The sequence below is a fragment of the Euleptes europaea genome, chromosome 4 (assembly GCF_029931775.1).
Source record: "Euleptes europaea isolate rEulEur1 chromosome 4, rEulEur1.hap1, whole genome shotgun sequence".
Taxonomy (NCBI): Eukaryota; Metazoa; Chordata; class Lepidosauria; order Squamata; family Sphaerodactylidae; genus Euleptes; species Euleptes europaea.
This window is the reverse complement of record NC_079315.1, coordinates 114,105,431-114,118,913: the sequence shown is the minus strand read 5'-3', so window position 1 is coordinate 114,118,913 and position 13,483 is coordinate 114,105,431.

Genomic DNA, 13,483 nt, shown 5'->3' with positions numbered 1-13,483 from the left:
CCACTGTGTGAGACAGGATGCTGGATTATATGGACCACTGATCTGATCCAGCAGGACTCTTCTGAAGTTCTTATGAAAGTCTTGGCCTCTATACCCTGTTGTTGGCCTTCCAGAGGAACTGGTTGGCCACTGCATGAGACAGGATGCTGGACTGGATGGACCACTGGTCTGATCCAGCAGGGCTTTTCTTATGTTCTAATGAAGGCCTTGGCCTCTCTGCCCTCGTGTTGGACCTCCAGAGGAACTGCTTGGCCACTGTGTGAGACAGGATGCTGGACTGGGACCACTGGTCTGATCCAGCAGGGCTTTTCTCATGCTCTTATGAAGGCCTCGGCCTCTGTGCCCTGTGGTTGGATTTCTAGAGTAACTAGTTGGCCACCACGCTAGAAGGGATGGTAGATAAGATGGACCACTGGTCTGATCCAGCAGGCCTCTTCTTATGTTCTTAAACCGTACATCACAAAATACACCAATGCCACTGGCCTCCAAAAAGAGTCTCTGGAACAGGACCCTTTTGCATGCCCTAGAAAAGATAGTGAGTGATAGTGCCCTCCAACGTTTCCTTGGGCAGACCGTTCCACAATGCCAGCGCCGTAACCTATTTATGGGCTGCAATCCCATGGTGGATGCACCATGCATACAGCTGTGCAAAAACAAAATTTCAGTAAATTTCGGGTTTATTGGGCCCGATTTTTTTCAGGGAAACCTGAAATAAGCTGAATTCCCATACTGGTAAATATGGGCATTTGGCTTATTTTTGGGTTTCCTGAAAAAATGTGGCCCTGGGGTGTGAGTCATTTTTTGAGGTAGAGCCCCCAAATTCACAGCGTAGCTTGAAGGGACTGTCCTTGCACAAATCCCAAGGTTTGGTGAAGATTGGGTCAAAAGGTCCAATTTTATGGGGTTTGGAAGGGGTCACCCCCTCCTCCATAGACAATCATTGCGAAGTTGGCATGTAGTCATGTATAACAACCCTGGATGGGAATAAACCTCACACAGGTAAATCAAAGTATGTTTCCAGTGAGTTCAGTGTAAAGATGTAAAATTTCTGAAAATTTTCCAAGAAAAATGGGAAAAATTAAAATATATGTATTACTTATTTTGACCCTGAACGTATTTTACTACTTTAACAGCACAAACTTGCATAAGTTAGTATATAAAACTGCAGTCTCTGGCTTGTTTATGAAATTTAATAGTATAAATTCCTTATAGTGCAATTCTAAGCAGTTATAACCTTCAAAGTTCATAGGCTTCAGTGGCGTTAGAATACTGTAACTTTATTTATGTATTTATTTAACTTCGTTTATACCCGGCCTGGCTATCGTATTTTGGTGACGTCATGAGACGACAAGAGTCACTGGAAAAGACAGTCATGCTAGGAAAAGTTGAGGGCAGCAGGAAAAGAGGAAGACCCAACAAGAGATGGATTGACTCAATAAAGGAAGCCACGGCCTTCAATTTGCAAGATCTGAGCAAGGCTGTCAAAGATAGGACATTTTGGAGGACTTTCATTCATAGGGTCGCCATGAGTCGGAAGTGACTTGACGGCACTTAACACACACACACATACCCTGCCTTCCTCCTCTCCTCCATTTTATCCTCACAACAGCCCTGTGAGGTAGGTTAGGCTGAGAATGTGTGACTGGTCCAGGGACACCCAGCAAACTCCTAAAGCAGAGGGGGGATTCGAACCTGGGTCTCCCAGAGCCGAGCCTGACACTCTAAACAATACACTGTATATCGATTAGGATTACAGTGTAAATTAAACGTTCCTGGAAATTTGGGGTAGAGCCTGGGAAAGAGGGAGTTTGGGAAGGGGAGATAGTTCATACAGTCCACCTTGCAAAGCTGTCATTTTCCCCAGGGGAACTAGGGTTGCCAAGCTCCAGGTGGTGGCTGGAAATCTCCCGCTATTACAACTGATCTCCAGTTCCCCTGGAGAAAATAGCCACTTTGGCAATTGGACTCTATGGCATTGAAGTCCCTCCCCTCCCAAACCGTGCCCTCCTCAGGTTCCACCCCCAAAATCTCCAGCTAATTCCCTACCTGGAGCTGGCAGCCCCAAGGAGAACTGATTTTTGTAGTCTGCAGATAATTTGTAATTCCAGGAGAACTCCAGGCCGTGCCTGGAGGTTGGCAACCTTGTGTTTCCTGTAAGCTTCTTGAGCTTCTCTGCTTTACCCTGTCCCCACGCCCTCAAACATTACAGGTACGTCCCTGTGCTCCTGACACTCTCTCACGGCCCCCTATCGCTGCCCTATCTTTGCTCCTTCCCAAGAAAAACATGAACACATGAAGCTGCCTTATACTGAACCAGACCCTCGGTCCATCAAAGTCAGGATTGTCTACTCAGACGGGCAGCGGCTCTCCAGGGTCTCAGGCTGAGGTATTTCCCATCACCTACTTGCCTGGTCCCTTTAACTGGAGATGCCGGGGATTGAACCTGGGACCTTCTGCATGCCAAGCAGATGCTCTACCACTGAACCACGGCCCCTCCCCAACATGATTAACATCACTGGCAGTTTCCAGATGCCTCAGGAGCATCAAGTCTCAGCAATCGCTACCACACTGCCAGATACTGAACTCCTTCATCCTGCTTTTCACAGCCTGGGGCGATTTCACTCCACGCCCTGCCCCTGCACCACCCACTCCTCCCTTTGCCTTCTCTGTCTGTGCTCTCTGTCCTGACAAATGGAGCCACCTCCCATTCTTCTAGATAGGCTTTCAATCCCCACCTTCGTTTAATTATCCCTCCTGCTGGGGTCCACCTTGCTCACTCACGCTCTCTCCTCCATCTTTTTGTTTGACATCCCCTGCAATACTTCTTTGTAGTGCCCATATTTCTAGTCCAGGCACTGTGGCTTTGCAGGAGACACCTGCCAGGCTGCCATTATGGGGCTGGAAGCAAAGCTCTTGAGATGGCAGCCCTAAACCCTGGCACAGAAAGTCAAGTAGGGACAGTTCATAAGAACATAAGAAAAGCCCTGCTGGATCAGACCAAGGTCCATCAAGTCCAGCAGTCTGTTCACACAGTGGCCAACCAGGGGCCTCTAGGAAGCCCACAAACAAGACGACTGCAGCAGCATTGTCCTGCCTGCGTTCCAAAGCACCTAATATAATAGGCATGCTCCTCTGATCCTGACGAGCATCCATTTTTACTAGTAGCCATGAATAGCCCACTCCTCCATGAACATGTCCCCTCTTAAAGCCTTCCAAGTTGGCAGCCATCACCACATCCTGGGGCAGGGAGTTCCACAATTCAACTAGTTCAATGTACCAACCAAAAATCATGTTGTGCCACATGTTGGGAACCGTGTATGCTTTGCTGTCTGTATCCCAGGGAAAAATACCTCCTTTCCCCAGGTAATTTTGGAGGTGTAATAGCTCAGCTTTAAAGACTTTCTATTCCTCGGCTCCATCGCCAACCAAAAGGGAGACTGCAAACGAGAAATCAGAAGGAGATTGAGAATGGGAAGGGCAGCCACGAAGGAGCTAGAAAAGATCCTTAAGGATGTGTTGCTTACTACCAAGATCAAGTTAATTCATGCCATAGTAGGTCCCATTACTATGCAGGGGTGTGAAAGATGGAGTTTGATAGTGGGAAACCTGGCCTTGCTATGGATCCTTCCAAGGTCGGTAAAAGGCGTACCCAGCTTGCTGGGGGTAAAGTGTAGACGACTGGGGAAGGCATTGGCAAACCACCCCGTAAACATAGTCTGCCTAGTAAACGTCGGGATGTGACGTCACCCCATGGGTCAGTGCTTGCACAGGGGACTACCTTTACCTTTTACCTAGGTAAAGGAGAGTTTTTGCAGCTTGTCAGAGTTAGCACTCAACTTTAAAACAAATTGGCGTGAAAACCTTTTTAGAAGCTCAGAATTTTGAGAGTAGGGGTTTCCTCTCTTGCAAGGGCTCTATAGTTTTTCCCAAAGCCTTGTTAAATAAACACTGGAAAGGCCTCACCTCTCGATAACGTGTGGGAGAATGGGGGGAGAGTTGAAAACGGGTTACGGGCCTCCGCCCCAAAGGGATGCCTGATAGAGGCCAGTTCCTCTGACTTTTATCGCTGAGCTGTTAAAAACGTTCCAGCTGAGTCCATGCTTGAGACAGTCCAGAGAAAGAAAGACATTTCCTTCCAGCGACTTCGCCTACAATATTTCAGTCTCAGGCTGGGTCCCGGCCTCTCTTTCAGAACGATAATAAAATCACTTTAATTGCATCAATTTATTGGACAGAAGGATGCACGTGGATGCACATTTAGTCCCTGAGAAAGTGCGCTGCAAAATATACATTTAACAAATACAGTTTATCTACTTTAGAGGAGATTTCCATAGTTTCTGAAGCTGGAGAAAGAGGGAAATTAGGCACGGTCAGAACTAGGGTTGCCAATCTTTAGGTGGGATCTGGAGAAGGGCCGTGGCTCAGTGGTAGAGCATCTGCTTGACATGCAGAAGGTCCCAGGTTCAATCTGTAAAAAACCTTTTCCTAATATCCAGCCAGTACCTCTCCGCCTACAATTTAAACCCATTATTGCAAGTCCTATCCTCTGCTGCCAACAGATCTCACATGAACACATGAAGCTGCTTTATCCTGAACCAGGTCGTTAGTCCATCAGTCCGGCAGCGGCTCTCCAGGGTCTCAGATGTCTTTCACATCCCCTACCTGCCTAGTCCCTTTAACTGGAGATGGTTTTAATTGTATTATTTAGGGAGGCCAGCCTCCAAGTGGCACCTGGAAATCCCCTGGAATTACAGCTCATCTTCAGACTACATACATCAGTTCCCCTGGAGGAAATGGGTTGCCTCGAGGTTGACATTGTACCCCACTCTATGACATTGTACCCCACTGAGGTCCTTGTCCTCCCCAAGCTCCAGAAATACTAGAATGCTAGAAGGCAGGGTCATCTGCTGAAGCTGGAGGGTGAGAGATTCAAAACTGATAAAAGGAAGTATTTCTTCACGCAACACATAGTTAAAATGTGGAACTCCCTGCCCCAGGATGTGGTGATGGCTGCCAACTTGGAAGGTTTTAAGAGGGGAGTGGACATGTCCATGGAGGAGAGGAATATTCACGGCTATGAGTAAAAATGGATACTAGTCATGATGCATACCTATTATCTCCAGAATCAGAGGAGCATGCCGAATATATTAGGTGCTGTGGAACACAGGCAGGATAAATGCTGCTGCAGTCGTCTTGCTTGTGGCTTCCTAGAGGCACCTGGTTGGCCACTGTGTGAACAGACTGCTGGACTTGATGGGCCTTGGTCTGATCCAGCAGGGCTTTTCATATGTTCTTATGTAAAGGGAAGTTAGGCTCCAGGCTTGGGAATTATTTAAGGAAATGGAGGGAAGAAGGGAAGGGAGCTTGGCAGCGTGGGAAGAGGCCACTCCTCGCTCTCCCCCACCCATGGGAGATCAAGGAGCAGCCGAGGCCTTGGAGTTATCTCTGGCCCACCCCCACGACCAAGTAGCCTTTGCCTGATGCTCATTATGTGGGAGCCGGCCGCCAAGGCCCTGGGAAACAGCAGGCAGATGGCACTGGGAACAGCTGCATTTGCAAACCAACATTGTTTATGGGCACCAACCTATTTTAAGGATCTCCCCCCCTCAAGTCCTTGCTCACTCATAAGGTTCTGTTCTCAGTGAGGTAGAAGAAGAAGAAGAAGAAGAAGAAGAAGAAGAAGAAGAAGAAGAAGAAGAAGAAGAAGAAGAAGAAGAAGAGCTGGTTTTTATATGCCGACTTTCTCTACCACTTAAGGCAGAATCAAACTGGCTTACAATCACCCTCTCTTCCCTTCCCCACAACAGACACCCTGTGAGGTAGGTGAGGCTGAGAGAGCTCTAAGAGACTTGCCCAAGGTCATCCAGCTGGCTTCGTGTGTAGGACTGGGGAAACTGTGGAGGAGTTGGGAATCAAACTCTGTTCTCCAGATCTGAGAGAAGGAGAAGGAGAAGGAGAAGAAGAAGAAGAAGAAGAAGTTTTTATACCCAGACTTTCTCTACCTTTAAGGAGTCAGCCAAGTATAATGACAAAGTGCCCAACCTCCACAGCAGCCACTTTCTTCAGAGGAACTGATCTCTGTCATCTGGAGATCAGCTGTAATCCCAAGGGATCTCCAGCCCCCTCCTGGAGGTTGGCAACCATAACGTGTATAGAAAGGGGCATTTGGTGGTGGTGTTTGTGTGTCTGTGTTCTTTTCCAGCCTGTGGTGCTGAATGAGAGGCAGCAGCCGACTCTACAACGACCTTCAAAGTCTCATGCCCTGCAGAAGGGGTGGAGGGAGCTGGCACAGCTGAGAGAGATCGGAAGGTGACGCAGCACAGCCGGGCAAACGCTTCCCTTTCTACCCCCTCCTTCGACACCCACCCTGTCCCATCAGAGGGCAGGGTCGTTTCTGTTCCCAATGATAACAAATCCCAAAAATAGGCCCCAAAGGATACAGCGCTTATGCTAAATTACACTCATTACCCCACTCCCAAACTGGAAGAGATTCAAGACCAGATGCAACCCACGGCTACAAGTTCTGGGTTTCGACTTGGTTTGATTTTTCTGGGGCTGTGAGCTTATGCTGAATTCACACGCACATGGGCTTTCGGCCCTTCTCCTGCTGTTGGTCGGCATGCGTGTAAACCAGGGGTGTCGAACTCATTTGTTACGAGGGCCGGATATGACATAAATGTCACTTGGTCGGGCCAGGACATACCTCGCCGGCTAGGGTTGCCAACCACCAGGTACTGGCTGGAGATCTCCTGCTATTATGACTGATCTCCAGCCGATAGAGATTAGTTCGCCTGGAGAAAATGGCCGCTTTGGCAATTGGACTCTATGGCATTGAAGTCCCTCCCCTCCCCAAACCCTGCCCACCTCAGGCTCTGCCCCCAAAATCTCCCACCGGTGGTGAAGGGGGACCTGGCAACCCTATCGCCAGCCCAATGGGGGGGGGGTGGCTGCCTCGACTGGCGAGTCCACAGCAGGCTTGCCAGCTCAAATTGGGAACTGGGAGTGGTGGCTTGCAGATCAGATAAGAGCTCTCAAGGGGCCAGTTCAGTTGGCCAGATGTTTGACACTCCTGGTGTAAACAAAAAGGCTGTTCGAAACATGCAAGTATCACACATGAACACATGAAGCTGCCTTATACTGAATCAGACCCTTGGTCCATTAAAGTCAGTATTGTCTGATCAGACCGGCAGCAGCTCTCCAGGGTCCCAGGCAGGGGTCTTTCACATCACCTACTTGCCCAGTCCCTTTAACTGGAGATGCTGGGGATTGAACCTGGGACCTTCTGCATGCCAAGCAGACGCTCTGTCTATAAGCCATGGCCCCTCCCTGTCAGGTTTCTCATGTGCAAAAAACATGTCTGCTTTTTAAAATGTGATTATTCCAAATTTCTGACTTGAGCGAAGACCACACATGAAGGTTAAGTTATGATCCTCTTCCTTTACAATGTATGTGTGATTTTAGTCTTAGCCTCTCCAAACTACAAATGATTTTGAAATTCTAATCCCTGCTGCGTCTTCCTGAAAAGCCCCGTTTCTGTTTCCTTTCCTCCTTATACAAATCAAACTGGGGATTCTTTATTTTTTCTCTTTCACTGCACCACATTCTTCCTCCGCTTTATTTGGCTGTCAATAAATTGGGATTATACACTGTGTATATACAATACACATAAAAGAGCAAGACACAAGTCAGCTGAACCCAGTAGCACCTTAAAGACCAATCATTTCCAGAGTGCAGGCTTTGAGAGCCAAAGCTCCCTTTGTCAGATACAAGTAGGAAGGGGGCCAACCATGCTCAACTTCTGAGATATGACAAGATTAGGCTAGCCTGGACTATCTTGGTAAGGGCCTCTTACAGCCGTTTATGCATGGGAGGTTTTGCCTTGGATTTGCCTCTCTCTAGATGCACATTTCCCCCATCCCAATTCTCAAAACTCAAAAATAAGGGATTATGAGAGGGGATATGATAACCATCTTCAAGTACTTGAAGGTCGGACCAGAACCAACGGGTTGAAATTAAATCAAAAGAGTTTCCATCTAGGCATTAGGAAGAACTATCTAAATGTTAGAGCAGTTCCTCAGTGGAACAGGCATCCTCCAGAGGTGGTAAGCTCTCCTTCCATGGAGGTTTTTAAGAAGAGGTTAGATGGCCATCTGTCAGCAATGCTGATTCTGTGACCTTAGGTAGATGATGAGAGGGAGGGCATCTTGGCCATCTTCTGGTCACTGGGGGTGTGGAGGGGAGGTAGTTGTGAATTTCGTGCATTGGGCAGGGGTTGGACTAGAGGACCCTGGTGGTCCCTTCCAAGTCTATGATTCTATGATTCTGTAAGCCCCTATGCAGAGTTTTGAGCATTGGGATGGGGGAAATGTGCATCTAAAGAGAGGCAAATCCAAGGCAAAACCTCCCATGCATAAATGGCCTAAGCTGCTGCTGGACTCGAATCAGGCTCTCCCATTGCAGACCAAAACGGCGACCCCACCCGAGTCATTAAAGGAGGACACGGTGGCATAAATAAATCCATACACTGCGTGTACGCGACATAAGGGAATCAACAAAACCCAGCAGCGAAAAGTGGGCATCCAAAGCACCCGGCCCTACCAGAAACGAACAGAAAAGGAAACGAAACGGGGAATTTTAGCCCTGCCCAAATCCAGGATGCACCTGCTGCCCGACCCAGACAGGGGACTCGGAGGACTCATCTGCCCACACGGGGCTTGAGGAAACCCCCTGCATGGGCAGAGCCCAAGAATGAGAAGCGGTGTCTGCAGTGGTTTGCGGGCAGAAGTCAAAATGCATGGAGTATATGATCTCAGTGGCTTTGGGTGTGTGTGTGTGTGTGTGTGCGGGGAGAGTATCTGGTCTGCTTGCAAATCCACAGCCGTCGCACGCTGAAAATAACTCCAGGCCAGCCTTGCAAACAGGGCTTGGTTTGCAATTCAAGCTCGCAGAGGTAAAGCCCAGAATCCATTAATCCTCCGAGAGGCCCACTCCCCCGAGTCGCAAAGCATTCCAGCCGAGGCGGGCTTTGGCTCATAAATCTCTCGCACCACCTTGTGAGCTCCAGAAGTCAACACACACACACACACACAACACGCCGCACCACAAGATGGGTGGGTGGGGGAAACAGGGAGAGGGAGCTGGCCTTTGTCTCTTCTTTCAGCATGTGGCATTCAGGCCCAGCTTGTTATTGAAACCTTCTCCGGACACACCCGAGAGGCTATATTTGCAAAAACCACAGCCAAATCCACCCCGGGCCCACTTCGGCTTTGCAATCTGCAGTTTTTGAGATTTATCTCAGGGTTGATTTTGTTCCCACCCACTCCTCCTTTCAACTTCTGGCTTCTCCCGCTGTGAAAAATTAGACACCGAGTACAAACAATGCTTTAAGCCAGCAGGTTGTTTTTTTTTAAGGCCCAAGAGAAAGGGAGAAAAAGTATTTTGGGATGCTTCTTTTCCGAAAGGATTTTCATTAGGTATTTAAACTATTGATTCATTTGAAACGCGGTGTTGGAGGAGAGTTTTATGGTACCGCGGACTGCGCAAAAGATCGATCAGTGGGTTCTAGATCAGGGGTGTCAAACATGCAGCCTGGGGGCTGGATTTAGCCTTTTGAGAGGTCTTATCCCGCCCCCGAGCCAGCCCCCCCCCTCCAATCCCGGGTGTCAATAATCAATGACTGTTAAATAAAAGAAAATACTGTAAGAGCATTATTGTTTTAAGCATGTTTGTATTTTAAGTACAAAATAAAGTAAAAAATAATATCATTAATTGGCTTTGCCTGTGTCTTCTATAAAGTTTGTATCTCCGATACCTGGAATTAAATTTTACGGCACACATGGCCTGGCCCAACAAAGGGACATTTGTGTCATATTCGGCCCTCGTAACAAATGACTTCGACACCCCTGTTGTAGATCAGATCAAGCCTCAACTCTCCCTAGAAGCTAAAATGATAAAACAAAGAAGAAGAAGAAGAAGAAGAAGAAGAAGAAGAAGAAGAAGAAGAAGAAGAAATAGTAATAGTAATAGTAATAGTAATAGTAGTTGGTTTTTATACCCCACTTTTCTCTACCTTTAAGGAGTCTCAAAGCGGCTTACAATCGCCTTCCCTTCCCCTCCCCACAACAGACACCCTGCGAGGTAGGTGAGGCCGAGAGAGTTCTGAGAGAACTGTGACTAGCCCAAGGTCACCCAGCTGGCTTCATGTGGAGGAGTGGGGAAACAAATCCAGTTCACCAGATTAGAGTCCACCACTCTTAGCCACTACACCACGCTGGCTCTCACTATATCTTATGGACTTCAGTTCCATAACGCAGAAGTATTTCCTGTTGTCTGTTCTACATCTACGGCCCTGAGTCAACTTCCATAGGTCCTTTCGTGTTTGAGAGTAATGGGGGAGGGAGAAAACGTTCTCTCTGTTCACTCGCTCCAAACCATATTTTTGCAATTTCCACAGTGCCAGTGTGAGGTGGTTTCAGGTCTGGACTGTTTCAACTAATCGTGCATGGGAAAATAAGCCCCAGGGTCCTCTGCAAGACACATGGATTCCCTGGAAGAAACATACTCATGATACAAAGCTTCCTTCCAGGTCAAAAACTTGGAAAACCACTTTTTTAAAAAAGGCAAATGATGAGAGAGAGAGAAGTTTAATATTAACAAACAGGCATACTAACAGCGCATTCCTGACTTCTGAGGATGAAAGTCCTCAGGAGGCCAGGAAGGAGCTGCACAAGCCCCATGCAAGAGTAAAAATGATAGGCGCCTGGGCAACCTGGAGGCTGGGAATCCACAATCCTGGCTGCGACAGAGCGTCAAAGCTGATTGGAAGCAGGGTTCAGCCTCCCCGCAACAGGCAGCATCTGGAGCTTCCCCTACTACCCTTTAAGCAGGAAATGAGTAAAACGGTAACCGCCTGATCCTCCAGCAGAAGCATGCAATTTTCGGACTTAATTGCACGCTTCCATGTCATAGCATGATCAAAACAAGCAGGTTTCATTTGCGCAGAAATTTGTCCAAGTCATCCCTCTTCCATATTTATACATCCTGGCCTTTCTCCTCGCCCATAATTTTCACTCTTGTGTTTTTGCTGAGTGCTAGCATCTGCTGCGTTCTGGGCGCTGCGTTCTGGGCAATTAAATACAAATCAGTGGGGGCCATTTTCGCGGGTGGGGACAGGGCCTTCTCCCCGACCCCTTCCAAGAGGCCTACTGGGACAGAACACATTTCTCCCTCTAAAGTGAAAAGGCCAACCAGTTAATGCTCCACAGTACTTCTTGCCTGCCTTTGTTGAATTCCCCAAAGCTCATTGCCAATTTCAGAAGAAGAAGAAGAAGAAGAAGAAGAAGAAGAAGAAGAGTTTGTTTTTATATGCTGACTTTCTCTACCACTTAAGGAAGAATCAAACCAGCTTACAATCGCCTTCCCTTCCCCTCCCCACAACAGACACCCTGTGAGGTAGGTGGGGCTGAGAGAGTTCTAAGAGAACTGTGACTAGCCCAATGTCACCCAGCTGGTTTCTTGTATAGGAGTGGGGAAACAAATCCAGTTCAGCAGATTAGCCTCCGCCGCTCGTATGGAGGAGTGGGGAATCAAACCCGGTTCTCCAGATTAGCCTCCGCCGCTCATGTGGAGGAGTGGGGAATCAAACCTGGTTCTCCAAATAAGCGTTCGCTGCTCATGTGGAGGAGTGGGGAATCAAACCCGGTTCTCCAGATGAGAGTCCACCACTCCTAACCACCGCTCTTATCCACTACGCTATGCCGGCTCTGTTGAACAGCCTAAGGCCAAGTTTTGCAAACTTCTGAAGGCCGAGTCAGAACTGTGTTAAAACCGAAGGCATGCTTTACTCTTGTAACCTCAAAATACTCACCTTTGGAACAACCTCACAATTACGTTGCAACGATTTTCAAAGAACTGTACTGGCTACCTTCTAGGCCCTATTCAAGGTGCTGATCTTGGCCTCTGAGGTCCTTAATGAGCGGGGACTGGGTTCTCCGACGACTCCCTGCTCCTATGTCAGCGTGTGTAAAGTGAAGTCAAGTTGCAGCTGACTTACGATGGCCCTAGCATGGGGCTTTCAAGGCAGGTGGTGGTTTGCCATTGCCTTCCTCTGCAGAGTGTTCCTTGGTGGTCTCCCTTGCAAGTACCAAGCCTGCTTACCTTCTGAGATCTGATGAGATCGGGCTATACCATGTCGCTTTCCCTCCCTGTCAACGTACTGTGTGAGTGTGTGTAAAGTTCTGTCAAGTCACAGCTGACTTCTGATGACCCCGGCAAGGGGCTTTCAAGGCAAGTGAGAAGCAGAGGGTGGTTTGCCATTGCCTTCCTCTGCAAAGCCTTCCTTGGTGGTCTTCCATCTATGTGCTCAGCTTCCAAGAGCTGATGAGATCAGGTGAGCCTGGGGTGTCCAGGTCACGGCAGGGAGATCAACTACCTACCTTTGTGCTGTCACATCACAACTGACTTATGGTGACCCCAGCAAGGGGCTTTCAAGGCAAGTGAGAAAGCAGAGGTGGTCTGCCATTGCCTTCCTCTGCAGAGCCTTCCTTGCCGGTCTCCCTTCCAAGTACTGACCTTGCTTCGCTTCTGAGACCTGAACAGATCGGGCTATACCATGCTGCCTTCCCTCCCATCAATGTCCTACCCATACATTAAGATCTGCAGATACACTGCTGTATGTTCTCCCACCATTGGAGGAATAATGGGGAATGCACAGAAGAAGGCATTCTCTGGAACAGTGCCTCGACTCTGGACCTCTGGAATTAAATCCTTTCTTGGCTGGCTTTCGGCACCTTTGGATTTTATCTCTGCCTGGCTGCCTTCAGTTGTTTTTGGTGTCTCCTCTGTGTTTCAGAAGATGTTTCCTTGATTTGGCTCAGCCTTGATTTTCATCTGGGGTTTGGCCAGTAGCGTTTTATGTACATGTTTGTTTTCTCATACTGTAATTTTTGTGACGGGGGCAAAAAAGTAGGATAGATTTTTTTATTTAAAGCAAACAAACAGAAGTGTGCAAGAGAACTGTCCAAACTAGACGTGACCCAGGAGGGCTGCGATCTTTAACACCAACAATAGGAATCTTCCATTGTGCAGAAAGCTTTTCGTTGGAGTTGGCTTACACGCGCACAGATGTCAAAGGGGAAAGAAATCCAAGAATAAGGATGCACGTAAAAAGCACTCATCGGTTTCACTAAAGCATACAGATCCCACCCTTCAGAACGATGATGGGAATCTTGCCAGTTAATAACAGCCATTATGGTGTGATTAATATCTTTCTTCCCACCTCCAGAAAGCTTCAGTCGTGGACAAAGAATGCTAGACGAAAATTTAAAAAGCACACAATCCTGCCATGCTGGCGGGCTTGTTCCACACAGCCACAGCATCGATGGAGTAAAAAAGAACACCTGATAGGTTTGAGGGGGCAGCAGCGGTCTCAGCTGGAGCAGGATATGAGAGGTAGTGCGGTGTGGTGGTTGGAGCTCTGGACTAG